The sequence below is a fragment of the Pinus tabuliformis genome, chromosome J, assembly GCF_031772625.1.
Source record: "Pinus tabuliformis cultivar Carrire ecotype Pingquan chromosome J, CPIR1, whole genome shotgun sequence".
Lineage (NCBI taxonomy): Eukaryota > Viridiplantae > Streptophyta > Pinopsida > Pinales > Pinaceae > Pinus > Pinus tabuliformis.
The window spans coordinates 359,753,278-359,769,262 of record NC_142295.1 but is presented as its reverse complement, the minus strand read 5'-3'; positions in this window follow the sequence as shown (position 1 = coordinate 359,769,262).

Genomic DNA, 15,985 nt, shown 5'->3' with positions numbered 1-15,985 from the left:
GACCTATGAAGGTTCCATCACTGGGTAAGTCTGTGTACTATGTATCATTTATAGATGACTTCTCAAGGAATACATGGATATATTTCCTTAAGAAGAAATCTAAAGTCTTTGACAGGTTCAAAGAATTTAAGGCTCTAGTGGAAAACCAGATAGAGAAGAAGATAAAGGTGTTGAGGACAAATAATGGTGGAGAGTTTTGGAAGAAGGAATTTGAAGAATTATATAAGAAGTGTGGTATAGCACAACAGAAGACTACTCCATACACACCTGAGAAAAATGGAGTTGCAAAAAGAATGAGAAAGATGTTGATAGAAAGGGCAAGAATCATGCTTAGTGGTGCTGGGTTAGGACAAGAATTCTGGGTAGAGGCGGTGGAGACTGCATGTTACTTGGTCAACATATCACCTTCATCAGCCTTTGAGGATAAGACTACACAAGAGGTATGGACTAGTAAGAAACCCTCTTTTCACATCTGATGGTATTTGGATGTGATGGATATGTACATGTTTCAAAGTAGAAAAGAACAAAGTTGGATAGTAAATATGAAAAGTGCATCTTTATTGGGTATACAGATGGTTTAAAGGGTTAAAAAATTTGGAACCCAGTAATAAGGAAGGTTGTGTACAGCCGAGATGTGGTGTTCAGAGAGATGAAAGATTTTATTAAACATGAAGTCCAACCAAAGGAACCTAAGAGGATAGAGTTTGAGCTAAAGGAGGAAGAATCAGACTCTACAACAGAAGAGGAATCAGAAGATAAAGAGCCACAAACTCTGGTTGTGAGAAGATCAGTTCGAGAAAGAAGGCAGCCAGAAAGGTAGTCCATCTGCTTTCTATTCAAATTTTGCTTTATCTATTATTAATGATGATCCCAGAACTGTGAAGGAAGTAGTAGATTTAGACGATGGAAAACTCTGGAAAGAGGCCATGGTTGATGAAATGGAATCTTTGCAAAAAAAAATGAGGTTTGAGATCTGGTGGAGTTTTTGGCTGGAAGGAAACCCATTGGCAGCAAATGGGTGTTCAAGAAGAAGACAAATGCAAAAGGAAAGGTGGAAAAATACAAAGCTTGGTTGGTAGCAAAAGTTTATTCCTAGGTGCCGAGAATTGATTTTGGTGACATTGTTTCTCCTGTTTCCAAGGTAGCTTCTATTAGATTACTTTTATCTGTTGTTGCTGCTTTTGATTTTGAGGTAGAACAAATGGATGTGAAGACAACATTTCTTCACAAGGATCTGGAAGAGGAGATCTACATGAAGAAACCTGAAGGCTTTGTGGTGAAGGGTAAGAAAGAACTAGTATGCAAGCTAAAAAAGTCTCTGTATGGGTTAAAACAGTCACCAAGGATGTGGTGTCAAAACTTTTATACATTTATACAGGGACTTGGCTTCACCAGAAGAAAAGCAGATCATTGTGTGTATTTTAAATTAATTGGTGACCCTTGGTGCTACAAACTATATTTTGATCATGGAAATTAAAAGAGATTAGGGAAAGAGGAAGCTCTAGTTAAACCAGAGGAAGTATGTCAAGACAATACTACAGAGGTTTAATATGTAGGATAGAAAATCGATGAATGTTCCTATTCTTGTAGGTGTGAAGTTATCTGTTGAACAGTGTCCCAAGACACAAGAAGAGGAAGAGGACATGTCCCATGTTCCATATGCAAGTGTAGTCAATAGCCTGATGTATGTGATGGTCTATACTAGACCAGACATTGCACATGTAGTGGGAGTATTGCATAGGTTTATGTCAAAACCAGGAAAGGAGCATTGGACAGCGGTGAAGTGGGTTTTCAGGTATTTGCATGGCACTAGTGATTATGGTTTGTGCTACCAAGGAAGACCAAGATTGGATAGAGTTTTAGATATCTATGGCTTTGTTGATGCAGACTGGGCTGGAGATCTGGATCAGAGAAGATTTACAAGTGGGTATGTGTTTAACCTATTTGGAGGTGAATTCAGTTGGATGAGTAAGAAACAATCTATAGTGGCACTATCAACTACAGAGGCAGAATACATGGCAGCCACTCATGCAAGCAAGGAAGTAGTTTGGTTGAAAAAATTGCATTCAAGTATGGGGTTAGTATAGGGAGCTATAAGGATAGAATGTGACGACCAAAGTGAATTTTTCTTGGTAAAGAACCCTTCTTACCATTCGAAGACAAAGCACATTGATGTTCAATATCACTTTGTGAGGGATATGATAGAAGACAAAAAGGTGTTGCTGGTAAAGGTGGACACTTTGAAGAATATTGCAGATTTATTGAAAAAATCTGTGAGCTTTGAGAAGTTCTCTTGGTGTAGAGAAACAATGGGCGTTGCAGGGCTGGATAAATGACTAAGCTCTCTTGTGGAAAGAAAACAACAAGTGGGAGAATGTTGGGTTGTGTTATATTCTTTCCACCACTAGTTACCCTAGTTAACTAGGGGGTTATAGGGGGGTGGTTAGCCCCCCTCTACAGGGTCTGGGGCAGTGCCTCGCGGAAATTTTTTTTGGACCCTATATTAGGTGGGAGTACCTACCTATGGTTTTGTGCATGGTTTTCGCACATGGTTTTGGGCGCGATGGTTTTTGGTCCATGGTTTTGGATGCTTCAGCATGTATATATATGTATTATAGCATTGAAAGGATCATAATGAAAAATCAATCTGGTAGTCTCGGTTTTAGGATCCAAGGGAAAATATTTGTGTATATTTGTTTTATGTGTTATGCTCTCACTATTTTTGATTTTCTGTGTTTTAGAATTCATATGCAAGTAATTTTTATACAGGGTTAAAACCTACATAATTTATAAGAATGCTTCACAACAAACTTCGAGTGATCATAAAGGACTAAGGTATGTGGTCCTTGTCTATAAGGTGCATATAATTATTTTTATGCTTAAAGGGTCTAAACATGAATTGTATTAGGATTTTTTGACATGTTTGATTCTAGGGTTTGTAGTCTTCATCTTGTTGAAGGTTGTAGGTAACTAGGATGTTATAAACCCTAGATGGTAACTACAAACCCTAGTCATATGGAAACCCTAATGCTAACTCTTTTCTTCTAGGATTTTTAGGTAGTCTAGGGTATATGGAAAATCCTAGAGAGGATGGAATTGAACTAATTCTAGGGTATGAAATCATGTCCCTAGATATGGTTAGGGTTTTTACTTGAAAACCCTGGGAATTCTCCCTCTCTAAGATTCCATGGAATCCCTAGACTGTCAAAATCATAATCATGCTGTTGTTCTTGTATATTTTGCTTGGTGGTACCTGTCAGTGAATATTGTAGGTACATAATGAAGGGAGAAAAATGAGAAGGATGGCTAAGAAAAGAAGTTAATGATGAGCATGGTTCTAAAAAGTTCATAAATAATGATAACTCCAAGGAAAATACGAAATATTGGTAATTAAGCTCGATCCATAGACACTCTAAATAAAATGAATAAATATAGGAATACTTCAATGATATATAATACAAAATCTAGATGAAGCCATTGTTGTTCACAAAAGATAAGTATTCCATTTCTTTTCTTTCATTGAATTGTTGTTGACTTCCTCAATATATCTAGTTTTACTATCACTTGGTTATAGTCTTTTCTTTTATGATCTCCCTAAAAGAGAATTACATGTATATTCGAAAGACTATTCATCAAATATGAAGTCAAGAGATTGTAGGTAGACTCAGAGGGAGCCTAGAAGAGAGATTTGAATCTTGAAATAATTTTGAAGAAGAAGCCTTGATTAAGAGGGATGCTTGTATTAAAACTTTGAAAATCAAAGCACCTCCCCTATCTTGAAAAGTAAGTAAAGAAAAAATAGATACAATCAATTAATGCATTATCATTTCTTATGAAGTATGCTAGGATATTTACAATTTCCTTGTATCTAAAATACTATGAAAATGTTAGGGTAGGAAGATGATATATTTTCATAGGAATCTATGGTTTCTACATTATTAAAAATTTTGGTATCTAGGGTTAGAAAATCCTTGTTAGAACTTGAATTAGAAAACCCCTACAATAGATGAAATCTAAAAACCTAAATATTTGTTCCCTATTATAAAACCACATCTCTTGATCTCTTAGGGTTTATAGATATAATCTAGGGTATATGGTCAAACCCTAACAAGGGTTTAATTAAGTAAACCCTAGGGCTTGAAAATCAAAATCCCTAGGTTTGATGTTTATGCTAAAAATAAAAACCCTATTTAGGGCCAGGTCATGGAATATCTAGGGTTTGTAACTAAAACCATAGTAGTATCCTTTGAAAACCATACACTGACAAATTAACAACATGCTCTTGTACTTGTATATTTTTCCTGGTTGTACTTGTTGATAAAAATTGCAGATACAAGATTTTATGAAGACGATGTAAGAACAAGACAAACGTAATTCTTGAGATTAACAAAGAATTCGTGATGGACATGATGGAAAGAGGACCTATTATGATGATATTGAAGATTCCACATTGATGATTGAAGATGGAGTTGTATCTCATTATGGAATGTGAAAAGAAAATAAGAGGTTTGATGAGTTAATGTACCTTAGGATGAATAGCTTGTATGATGGTACTTAGGGTTGGTATTTTGGATGTTAGCCCATATGATACCGAGATCTTAATTAGGGTTGGTACCTCGGTAGGTAGCCTAGATGGTACCTAGACCCCTATTGGTGTCTTGGCAGGTAACCTTTATGACACCTGAATCCTTGTTGAGTTGGTGTCATGGCAGGTAGCCTAAATGTCACCTGGATCTTTGTTGAGTTGGTGTCTTGGTAGGTAGCCTAGATGAAACTTGGATCCTTATTGAGTTGGTGTTTTGGAAGGTAGCCTAGATGACACCTATATCATTTTTGAGTTTGTTATGCAACCATATGACAAAATAGAAGAGAAGATAGATCAATGACTTGAAAATTAGCCTCTTCGAGGGGGAACCCTCCTTTACATCACATAAATGAAAAATTATTGGATGATACAAATGACAAGACCTCCTTGCTATATATAGAGGTCTAAAGGGTCACAATATAATCAAGGCTTACATAAAAATAATAATGTAAGGGTTCAACAATAAAAATAGTGGTCTTCTATGGAGCACAAAAATAATAATATGGGGGCTAGATGGGTCAAAACAATAAAAATGTGTTGGATAAACTAGTATTATAGGGACCTAACATGCCCCTTTCCTTCAAAAAAGTGTTGTCCTCAATGTTTGAGTAGTTATGAATTCTTCTATATAAAATTCTCATCCTCCCATGTGGAATATTTAGCTGGTAAGTTCTTCCACCTAATGAGATACTTTGAAATTGATCGATTCAGTAGTTGTTGAGTTCTTGATTCCTTGATTTCTTCAGGATAAAATATGATTTTTCCTTCCTTGTCAAGTTCTGGCAATATTTTTTGAACTGGGACCTTTCCACCTATAACCTTTCTTAAGCATCAAACATGGAAAACTGGGTGCACTTAGGAAGATGCAAGAAAATCCAATTTGTATGCCATAGTACCAATATTTTGCAACACCTTATGAGGACCATAACATTTGGGTGATTGTTTATTATCCTTATTAGTTTTCTTGAGGGACATTTGCTTGTATAGTTGTCGCTGTAAAAATACCCAATTTCCTACATCAAAATTTCTTTCACTGTGGTGTTGATCTTCCTGTTGTTTAATATGATTATGTGCCAGAGTCAAGTTATCCTTAAAGAGTTGGAGAGCTTGTTGTTGATGCTTGATGTGATATTCCATTGCTTGAACCTTAGAATTCTCTATTAAATATGACATGATGGATGATGGATGATATCCATAAAGTGATATAAATGGGGTCATATTTGTTGTGGTCTGGAAGGAAGTGTTATACCACCATTCTACCAGAGGTAACCACTTGACCCATTGTGTTTGTTTATTAGATACAAATAAACACAGATATCCTTCCAAACATTTGTCCACTATCTCAATTTTCCCATCAGATTGAGGATGATATGATGAGCTATGAGCTAATTTAGTACCAAGACATGAAAATAATTATGTCCAAAAATTTCTAGTCAAAATGGGATCTATAGCACTTGCAATAATATTTGGGTTTACATGTATCTTTTGAACGGTTTCCATAAATGTAGTAGCAACTATATTGGATTTGAAAGGATAAGAGAGTGCACAAAAGTGTGCATGCTTGGTAAGTCTATCAACTACCACCATGATGATGCTCTTTTCTCCGAACTTTGGTAAGCCTGTGATAAATTCATAGAGACCTCCTCCCAATGCCGACTTGGAATGTCTAAAGGTTTTAACAAACTTCGTGTCTTATTTATCTCAACTTTATCTTGTTTCCAAACCAAACATTTTTCCACAAACTTCTGAATATCATATTTAAGGCCATCCCAAAAAAAAAAATCTTTCCTGACCCTGTGGTAAGTTTTTAAAAATCTCGAGTTCCCTCCTAAATGAGAGGTGTGTAATTCCAAAAGAATATTTTGTTTTAGTTTGGAGTTCTTACATAGATATAAGAAATATTTGGACCATAACGAATCATTTTTCTAGATATATGTATCATATGTACTAGGATCTTGCTTCAACTTTTGAATGAGTGTCTACACCTCTTCTCCATTCTTCCATTACTCCCTTGATTTAGTTATCTATTCAGGTTGGATAATAGAAATGGTATCTATATAAATGTTGCCACATCCTCATCCCTTCTTGAAAGTGCATCTATAACAACATTTTTCTTCCCTTTTTTGTAGATGATTTTAAGGTCATAACCTGACATATTTGTAACCCATTTTTGTTTCTCTTCCGAAGATAATATTTGTTCCAAGAAGTAATTAAGACTATCATGATCTGTTTTTACCTTGAAGTGTCTTCCCATTAGGTAAGAGTTCCATTTCTTCAGTGCATGTAGGATTGCCAACATTTTCTTCTCGTAAATGGCTTTCTGTAAATACTTTTCCTTGATTAGATGAATTTTAAAAGAAATGGGTCTTCCTTCTCGCATTAAAACAACACCAATCCTGTTTCCCAAGGCATCACATTGCAAAATAAAGGTTTTTGTGAATTTTGGTGTAGCTAATACTGAATTTGGATGCATTTCCTCTTTAAGTTGTTCAAACGACTTAGTTTCTTTTGGAGTCCAATAAAATGCATCTTTCTTTAGTAATGTTTTTAGAGGTGCTGCTATCTTCCCATAACTCTTAAAAAAATTGCGATAATACCTTGTCAACTTGAGAAATCCTCTAAGATGCTTTATGTTTGTGGGGATTTTCCATTCCTTGAGGGCTTTAATTTTGTTAGGGTGTTCCTTAACACCCTCATGGAATACAATATAACCCAAATATTCCACTTTCTATACCCCAAAGAAACATTTGGAGAGTTTTTCATACAATTGTTTCTCCTCCAACAGTTTGAGTACCCTATCAACATGTTTAATGTGGTCTTTCCAAGACTTCCTATAGATTAGTATATCATCAAAAAATACTAACACAAATTTTCTATGGAAGGGTTTGAAAATGGAATTCATCATAACTTAAAATATGAAGGTGCATTAAGGCCAAAAGTCATGACCAAAAATTCATAATGACCTTCATGACTTCTAAATGTTGTTTTTAGAATGTCTTCTGTATTCATTCTAATTTGATGATATCCTGAACACAGATCCATCTTGGTGAAATAAATTTCTCCATGTAGTTCATCCAACAATTCATCAATGACAGGAATGGGAAACTTATATTTAATAGTGATCTTGTTGAGCTCTCTATAATCCAGACACATACGCCATGATCCATCCTTCTTGTGCACCAATACTATTGGAGAAGAAAAATAACTTTGGCTAGGTTGAATTATACCTACCTCTAGAATTTTTGCAACCATACATTCAATTTCACTCTTATGGGCATAGGGATATATGTAAGGTCTAATGTTTGGAGAAACACTTCATGGAATCAAGTGAATAGCAAGATCATGATCATGAATAGGTGGGAGACCTTTGAGGGTATCAAATATCTTGGAATGATTGTCAAGGACTCTTTAGAGATATGAATTAATGGATGACTTAGATGTTTGAACATCTAGAGAACATAATTGTGCAATTACCTCTCATTTTTCCTTCTTCAATAGCTCTTTCATTCCATTAGAAATTATTATCTTTCTAGGGTTTCCTATGAAACCCCTTAATTCATTTTTCTTTCCTTCTGAGAAAAAATTGAAGAAAATTTCTTGAAAATTAATAGTTATCCTCCCCAAAGATTGCAACAAGTGGACTCCTGATACAACATCTGCATCTCCCATTGGAATGACAAGCATTGGACTATTCAATATGTAACCCCCATGGTTAGATTGATATTATGGCACTTTCTTGAGTAATTTATGGTTCCTCCATTTGCAACCATTACTTGACATTCTAGTGTTGTATATAGAAAGAAATTCAAATCCTTGGCCATCTTAAAATGAATAAAATTATAGGTAATACCAGAATCAATCAACACTATTACATTTTTTTCTTGATATATCCTTCTATCTTGAGATTTTGAGGAATGGTAATTCCTACCAATGCATTACAAGATAAGTTCGGATTCATTTCTTATCTGGGATTGATTCTTGGTGTATATCCTATTCCTTTAATTTTTCTTGTTTGTTTTATTCCTTCTATTCACATTCTACGTAAAATAATTTCTTCTCAGCACACTTATGACCCTTAGTGTATTTTCTATCACAACTGTAACAAAGCCTTGTTTCTATTTTTTCCTCCAGTTGTTGTGGTGTCAACCTTGTAGGTTGTGGGAGGATATGAAAAACAACACTTCGATATTTATAGTTGGGAGTGATATAATTCCTTGTTGCCATAATTTTGCTTCCAAATTTTCTTTCCAACCTGAATTAATTCTCCAACTTAGGTTCCCAAAGAAAAACTCATTTTGGATGTTATCCTTTAAAGTCCTTAAGAAGACATCAATCCTATGCTCCTATAAAATATCATTTACCTTGATATTAAACATTTGGAAGTCTTCAATGTGCTCTACCATTGAACCCTTTTGTTTGATATTTATCAATTGGCTAAAGAAGGTATTACTCTTTGTATCCTCATAATGTGCTACCAATTATTCTGTGAAAAAAGTCCAAGTGACAATTGATTTGCGAGAACAAAGCCACCGATACCACACAAATTGATTTTTTTTCTAAATATGAAGGTGAAATACATACCTTTTGTGTGTGTAACACATCATGTAGATCAAATAATTAATCCATCTCTAATATCCATGTTACCAGATCCTTTCCATCAAATTTCTGCATATTGATCTTTTGAATATAGTTGGTATTAATCCCAAAATTGGAGTCTCTAAAATCATGATTCACATTCTATTTTTTCTATTCATGAGTTTCATGGAATACCTTATCACCACTAGGAAGCCTTTCTTCTAGCAACTTTGCCAAACCTTCCTTCAAACCTTCCATGTATGAATTTAAACCATTCATTTCACCTTTTATTTCTACTTTTAAATCACCCATGTCCCCTTTTAGTTCATCTTTGGTTTCTCTTTGTGAGAGAATTTTTTTTTTGAACTCAATCATGTAATTTTGATATATCATGTTGTTATGCAACCAACTCACAAAGTGGAAGAAAATATAGATCGATAACTTAGAAATTATCCACTTCGAGGGGGAAACCTCCTTTACATTACATAAATGAACAATTCTTAGATGATACAAATGATAAGACCTCCTTGGTATATATAGGAGTCTAAGGGGTCACAATATAATCAGGGCCTACATAACAATAATAATGTAAGGGAACACCAATAACAATAGTGCGCTTTAATGGGGCACAAAAATAACAACATGGGGGATATATAGGCACAACAATAACAATAGGGGGCTACATTAACAATAAAAATAAGAGTAATACACTAGTATTATAGTGACCTAACATGCCCATCTCCTTCAAAAAATTGTTGTGATCAAAACTTGAGTAGTTCTAGATTCTTCCGTATAAAATTATCATCCTCCCATGTGGAATCTTCAGCAAATAATTTATTCCACTTAATTAGATACTTTGAAATTAATCAATTTCGTAGTTGTCGGGTTCTTGTTTCCATTACTGCTTCAATCTCAAATATGATTTTTCCTTCTTCTTCAATCTCTGGCAACATTGTTTGAGTTGGGATTTTGTCACCAATAACCTTCTTTAAGCGTGAAACATGGAAAACTAGGTGTACTCAAGAAGATGTAGGTAGCTCCAATTTGTATTTCATAATACCAATATTTTGCAACACCTTGTAAGGACCATAGTACTTCCGTGATAATTTATTATCCTTCTTAGTTTTCTTGAGGGACATTTTTTTTGTATGGTTGTAGTCGTAAAAATACCCAGTCACCTACATAAAAACTTATTTCACTATGATTCTGATATGGCTATTTTTTCATTCGATTGTATGACATAGTGTGGTTATCCTTTAAGAATTGGAGAACTGGTAATTGATGCTCGATGTCATCTTCCACTACTTGAACCTTGGAATTTTCTCTTAAAGATGACGTGATAGATGGTGTATGATATCCATAAAGTTCCATAGATGGGGTCATTTTTGCTACAATATGGAAGGAAGTGTTATACCACCATTCAACTAAAGGTAACCACTTGACCCATTGTGTTTATTTATCAGATACAAAGCAACAAAGATATCCTTCCAAACATTTGTTCATTATCTAAGTTTTCTTGTAAGATTGAGGATGATAAGATGAGCTATGAGCTAATTGATTACCAAGGCAAGAAAATAATTTCGGCCAAACAATTCTGGTGAAAATGGGATATCTATCGCTTACAATAATCTTTAGGTTTATATGTATATTTTGAATTGTTTCCATTAATGCAATAGCAATTGTATTGGATTTAAAAGCATGAGATAATTCAAAAAAGTGTGTATACTTGGTAATTCTACCAACTACCACCATGATGACACTCTTTCCTTCAGAATTGGGTAAACCTATGATAAAATCCATTGAAACCTTCTCCCAACACTGACTTGGAATGGCTAAATGTTGTAACAGACTCGAGATCTTAATTGTCTCAACTTTATTTTGTTGGAAAACCAAACATTTAGCCACAGAATTCTAAATATCAGATTTAAGGACATCCCAAAAAAAATCCTTCTTAACCTTATGGTGAGTTTTTAAAAATCCTGAGAACCCTCCTAAGGGGGAGGTGTGAAATTTGAAAAGAATCTTTCGCTTGAGTTGGGAATTCTTACAAAGATATAAGTGATTTTTGTACCATAATGAATCATTTTTATAGCTAAATGCATTAGATGTACTAGGATCTTACTGCAACTTTTGAATTAGTGTCCACACCTCTTCCTCATTCTTCCATTCATCCCTTGCTTTGGTTATCCAATCTGGTTGTCTAATAGAAATGGAAAAAAACAATGCTTCCACATCCTCATCCTTTCTTGAGACGCATCTATAATAACATTTTGTTTCCATTTTCTGTAGATGATTTCAAAGTCATAACCGAACATATTTGTGCCCCATTTTCATTGCTCTTCTGAAGATAATATTTGTTTCAAAAATTATTTAAGCCTATCATGATATGTTTTAACCTTGAAGTGTATTCCCATTAGGTAAGGTTTCAATTGCTTTAGTGCACATAGTATTGCCAACATTTCCTTCTAGACTTGCTATAGATTAGTATATCATAAAAAATAGCAAATGTAGTGTAAATAATTTCCTTTGATTGGACGACTTTGAAAATAAATGGGTCTTCCTTCTTGCTTTAAAACAACACCAATTCCATTTCTTGAGGCAACACATTCCACAATAATTTTTTTGTGAAGTCTGGCATAGCTAATATTGGTGCTTGGCACATTTCCTCTTTAAGATGTTAAAAGGCCTTAGTTTCTTCTGGAGTCCAAGAAAATGCATCTCTCTTAAGTAATTTTGTTAGAGGTCCTACTATTCTCCCACAATTATTAACAAACTTGCGATAATACCTTGTCAACCTGAGAAACCCTCAGATATGCTTTATGTTTGTGGGGATTTTCCATTACTTAATGGATTTAATTTAGTTAGGGTCTACCTTAACACCCTCATCAGATACAATATGACCCAAATATTCCACCTCCTATACTCCATAGAAATATTTGGAGATTTTTGCATATAATTGTTTCTCCTCCAATAGTTTGAGCACCCTTTTAACATGTTGAACATGATCCTTCCAAGACTTGCTATAGATTAGTATATCATCAAAAAATTCTAACACAAATTTTCTAAGGAAGGGTTTGAAAATGGAATTGATCAAACCTTGAAATGTGGAAGGTGCATTAGTAAGGCCAAAAGGCATGACAAAAAATTCATAATGACCCTCATGAGTTCTGAAAGTTGTTTTTGGAATGTCTTTAGTCTTCATTATAATTTGATGATATCTTGAATGAAGATCCAGCCTGGTGAAGTAAATTGCTCCATGTAATTCATCCAAAAATTCATCAATGATAGGAATGGGAACTTTATCTTTAATAGTGAGCTTGTCGATCTCCCTATAATCCATACACATACGCACCAAAACTACTGGAGCAAAGAAAGAACTTTGACTAGGTTGAATTATACCAACCTCTATCATTTCTACAACCATATGTTCAATTACACTCTTTTGGGCATAAGGATATATGTATGGTCTGATATTTGGAGGAAAACTTTTTAAAATCAAATGAATAGCATGATCATGATCATGAATAGGTGGGAGGCCTTTGGGAGTCTCAAATACCTTGGAATGATTGTCCAAGACTTTTTGGAGATATGGAGAAAAAGATGATTTCAATTTTTGAACCTCTAGTGAGCATAATTGTGCAATTACGCCCCGTTTTTAGTTGTTTAGGAGTTTTTTCATCCTATTAGAGTTGATTATATTTCTTGGTTTCCCTATGATACCTCTTAACTCAACTTCCTTTCCTTCCCAAAAAACAATCAAGAAAAGTTCTTGAAAATTAAAATCTATCATACCTAAAGATTGTAACCATTGGATTCCTAGTACAACATCAGCACGACCCATTGGAATGGAAAGAATTGGAGTATTCAATACATATTCCACCATGGCTTGCTTGATATTATGGAAATTTATAGAGAAATCTATAGTTCCTTGATTTGGAACCATCACTTGACACTTTGGTGCTGGATATAGGAAGCAATTCAATTCCTTGGCTATCTTACAATGAATAAAATTATGGGTAATACCCAAATCAATTAGAACTATTACCTTTTTATTCTTGATATATGCTTCTAATTTGAGAGTTTGAGTAGTGGTAATTCCTGGCAATGCATTACAAGATATGGTCAGATTCATTTCTTCTTTCTCTGGGGTTGGTTCCTAGTGTATATCCTCTTCTTTTGATGTTTCTTGTTCCTTTTCTTCCTCCTTTTCACAATCTATGTAGAATAATTTCTTCTTAGCACATTTATGACCTTTAGTGTATTTGCTATCAAAACTATAAAAAAACCATTTTTCTCTTTTTTCCTCTAATTTTTGTGGCATCAACCTTGTAGGTTATGGAAGGCTAGGAGTGGTAACACTTCCATATTTATAGTTCTGAGTGGTAGACTTATTTGTTGCCATAATTTTTCTTTCAACATTTCTTGCCACCCTGAATGCATTCTCCAATGAATCAGGTTCCCTAAGGTGAGCCACATGTTGGATGTTATCCTTCAAAACCCCTATGAATACATCAATCCTATGATCCTATGGAATATCGGTTACCCTGATATTCAATTTTTGGAAGTCTTAATGTGCTCTTCCATTGAACCCTTTTGTTTGAGATTTATCAATTGGCTAGAGAAGGTGTTTCTCTTTGTATCCTCATAATGTGCTATGATTTCCTTCGTAAAAATTAACCAAGTGACAAGTGGTTTATGACAAAAAAGCCATTGATACCATACAAACTTATTGGCTTTTAAATATAAATATGCAATCTATACATTTTGTGTGTGTTGCACTTCACGAAGATCGAAATATTGCTCCATTTTTAGTATTCATGTTACTGAATCCTTACCATCAAACTTCCTCATATCGATATTTGGAATGTGGTTTTTCTTAAATCCAACATTACAGTGTCTAAAATCATAATTGATATTCATTTTGTCCTCATCATGATTTTCATGGATTACCTTGTCACCGTTGGGATGTCTTTCTTCTAACAACTTTACCAAGCCTTCCTTCAACCCTTCTATCTTGACATTCATCATTGCTTCCATGTCTGATTTTAAACCATTATTCAAAACTCCCACATCCCTTTTTATACCATCTATCTTAGCATTCATCATGGCTTCCAATTCATATTTTGTTACTTTTTGCAAGAGCAAAATTTGTTGCACTTGGTCTCGTAATTTTGATATGTCATATTATATTTCTTCCTCTTCTTCATGCCTCATAGAAGATATTTCTGGTTTTTTACTAGGTGTGTCCATTTTTTTTGAGGAATTTTGGAATCAAATAATGATATCTATGCTTCACTATTCCCTTTAAATAACCTCAAACTGATTTTTAAAACAAACGTTATGCAAAATTTTAAAAAATACACACCTTTTTCTTTCTTTTTCAGAGCTTGATATTGAAACTATTGTACCTCTATAATTTTGGATCTCTAAGGTCTTAAATTTCATCTTGTCGTAGCCCTCTGATTTTTCTTTCCAACCCCACAAGTTAGACTGAGATTTGATTCTTCAAGAAAGAGTTATGCCTAATCTTGTTGGAAAATCAGAAAGACAGTAAAGATTTTCTCGATCTTAATAATTACTTGCGATGTTACTGGTTATTACGATTCTTTATATATTCTTTCTTTATTTCATCAAGAAATTTTACAAAGCAACAACACATAAAACAATGAACACAAGATGTGGGCACATGCCAAGGAAAAACTCCCCTCGAGGGGAAAACCAAGTCAAAGTAATTCTTCCTTTCAATAGTATTCCTTGAGACTCTTCACCCTAGACCTTGACCAGACCTTCCCTCCACAAAAATTCAGCCTCTAGAAGATTGATCTCGTCCCAAAAACTTCGATTATGAAACAACTTGTAGCAGCTTATGACTTTTGGCAGCAGTCCAACTTGGGATACTTCATTTTCCCAATCTAGAGAATGAGACAAAGAGAGACCACCATAGAAATTTAGATTTTCCATGACTCCTTAGACTCCCCCAAACTTGTATTCACTTCAGCTTCCCCGCAATAGAATTTCCCAGCCTCCTACTTCACACTTCTTCCCGGCAAACAAATTTATGCACTTCTTCTAAGAAGAGAGAGAAATGAGAAGTGATGCTCCAAATGAATTCGAATTCCTTTTATAGGATTCTTGTGGGGTCAAATGGGTCCTTAGGCCGATTTGATCTTCTCTTAGGCCGACATGATGTAGAGGTTCCATAATTCATATTTGACTCAATACTAAACCGTTTTACATGATTCAAAAGCCCACAAAGGGTATCTTTAAATGTACAATAATTTTATAGACCCAGAATAAACCCTAGAAGTCCTCAATGGGAAATTTAAACCATGTTGATTCAAGCATGAAACCCATGATTTAATAAGTCACAATAATAATAATAATAATTATTTTCTTTATTCTCTAGACAAGTACATTACATAATGACTCAAGTAAATTATTGAAGACAAAACATAGTTACTTTTTCCAACGCTCCCTCTTAACTAGGGAGGTAATCATAATGTACATATAAAATGGAAGATCTCAAACTATATGAACCATGAAGAAATTTAGGCACCACAATGCCATGGACTAGATTCCTAACTAGAGAAATCTATCCAACCAGTCACTCAACAATTTAGGAACCGTAATGCCATGGACTGGATTCCTGACCAAGGCAATCTATTTAGGTGGGACTAAGGTCGACTCAAGATTTTAGCCCCTCTAGGTACCATAAAGATTACTTGCTAACCACCAACCCAAAAATGCAAGTGTGTGTCAGAGCTTAATGACCAACGCCACCTTTCCAACTTCAGGGACTTAGACATCAACACAAAATGTCAGCCA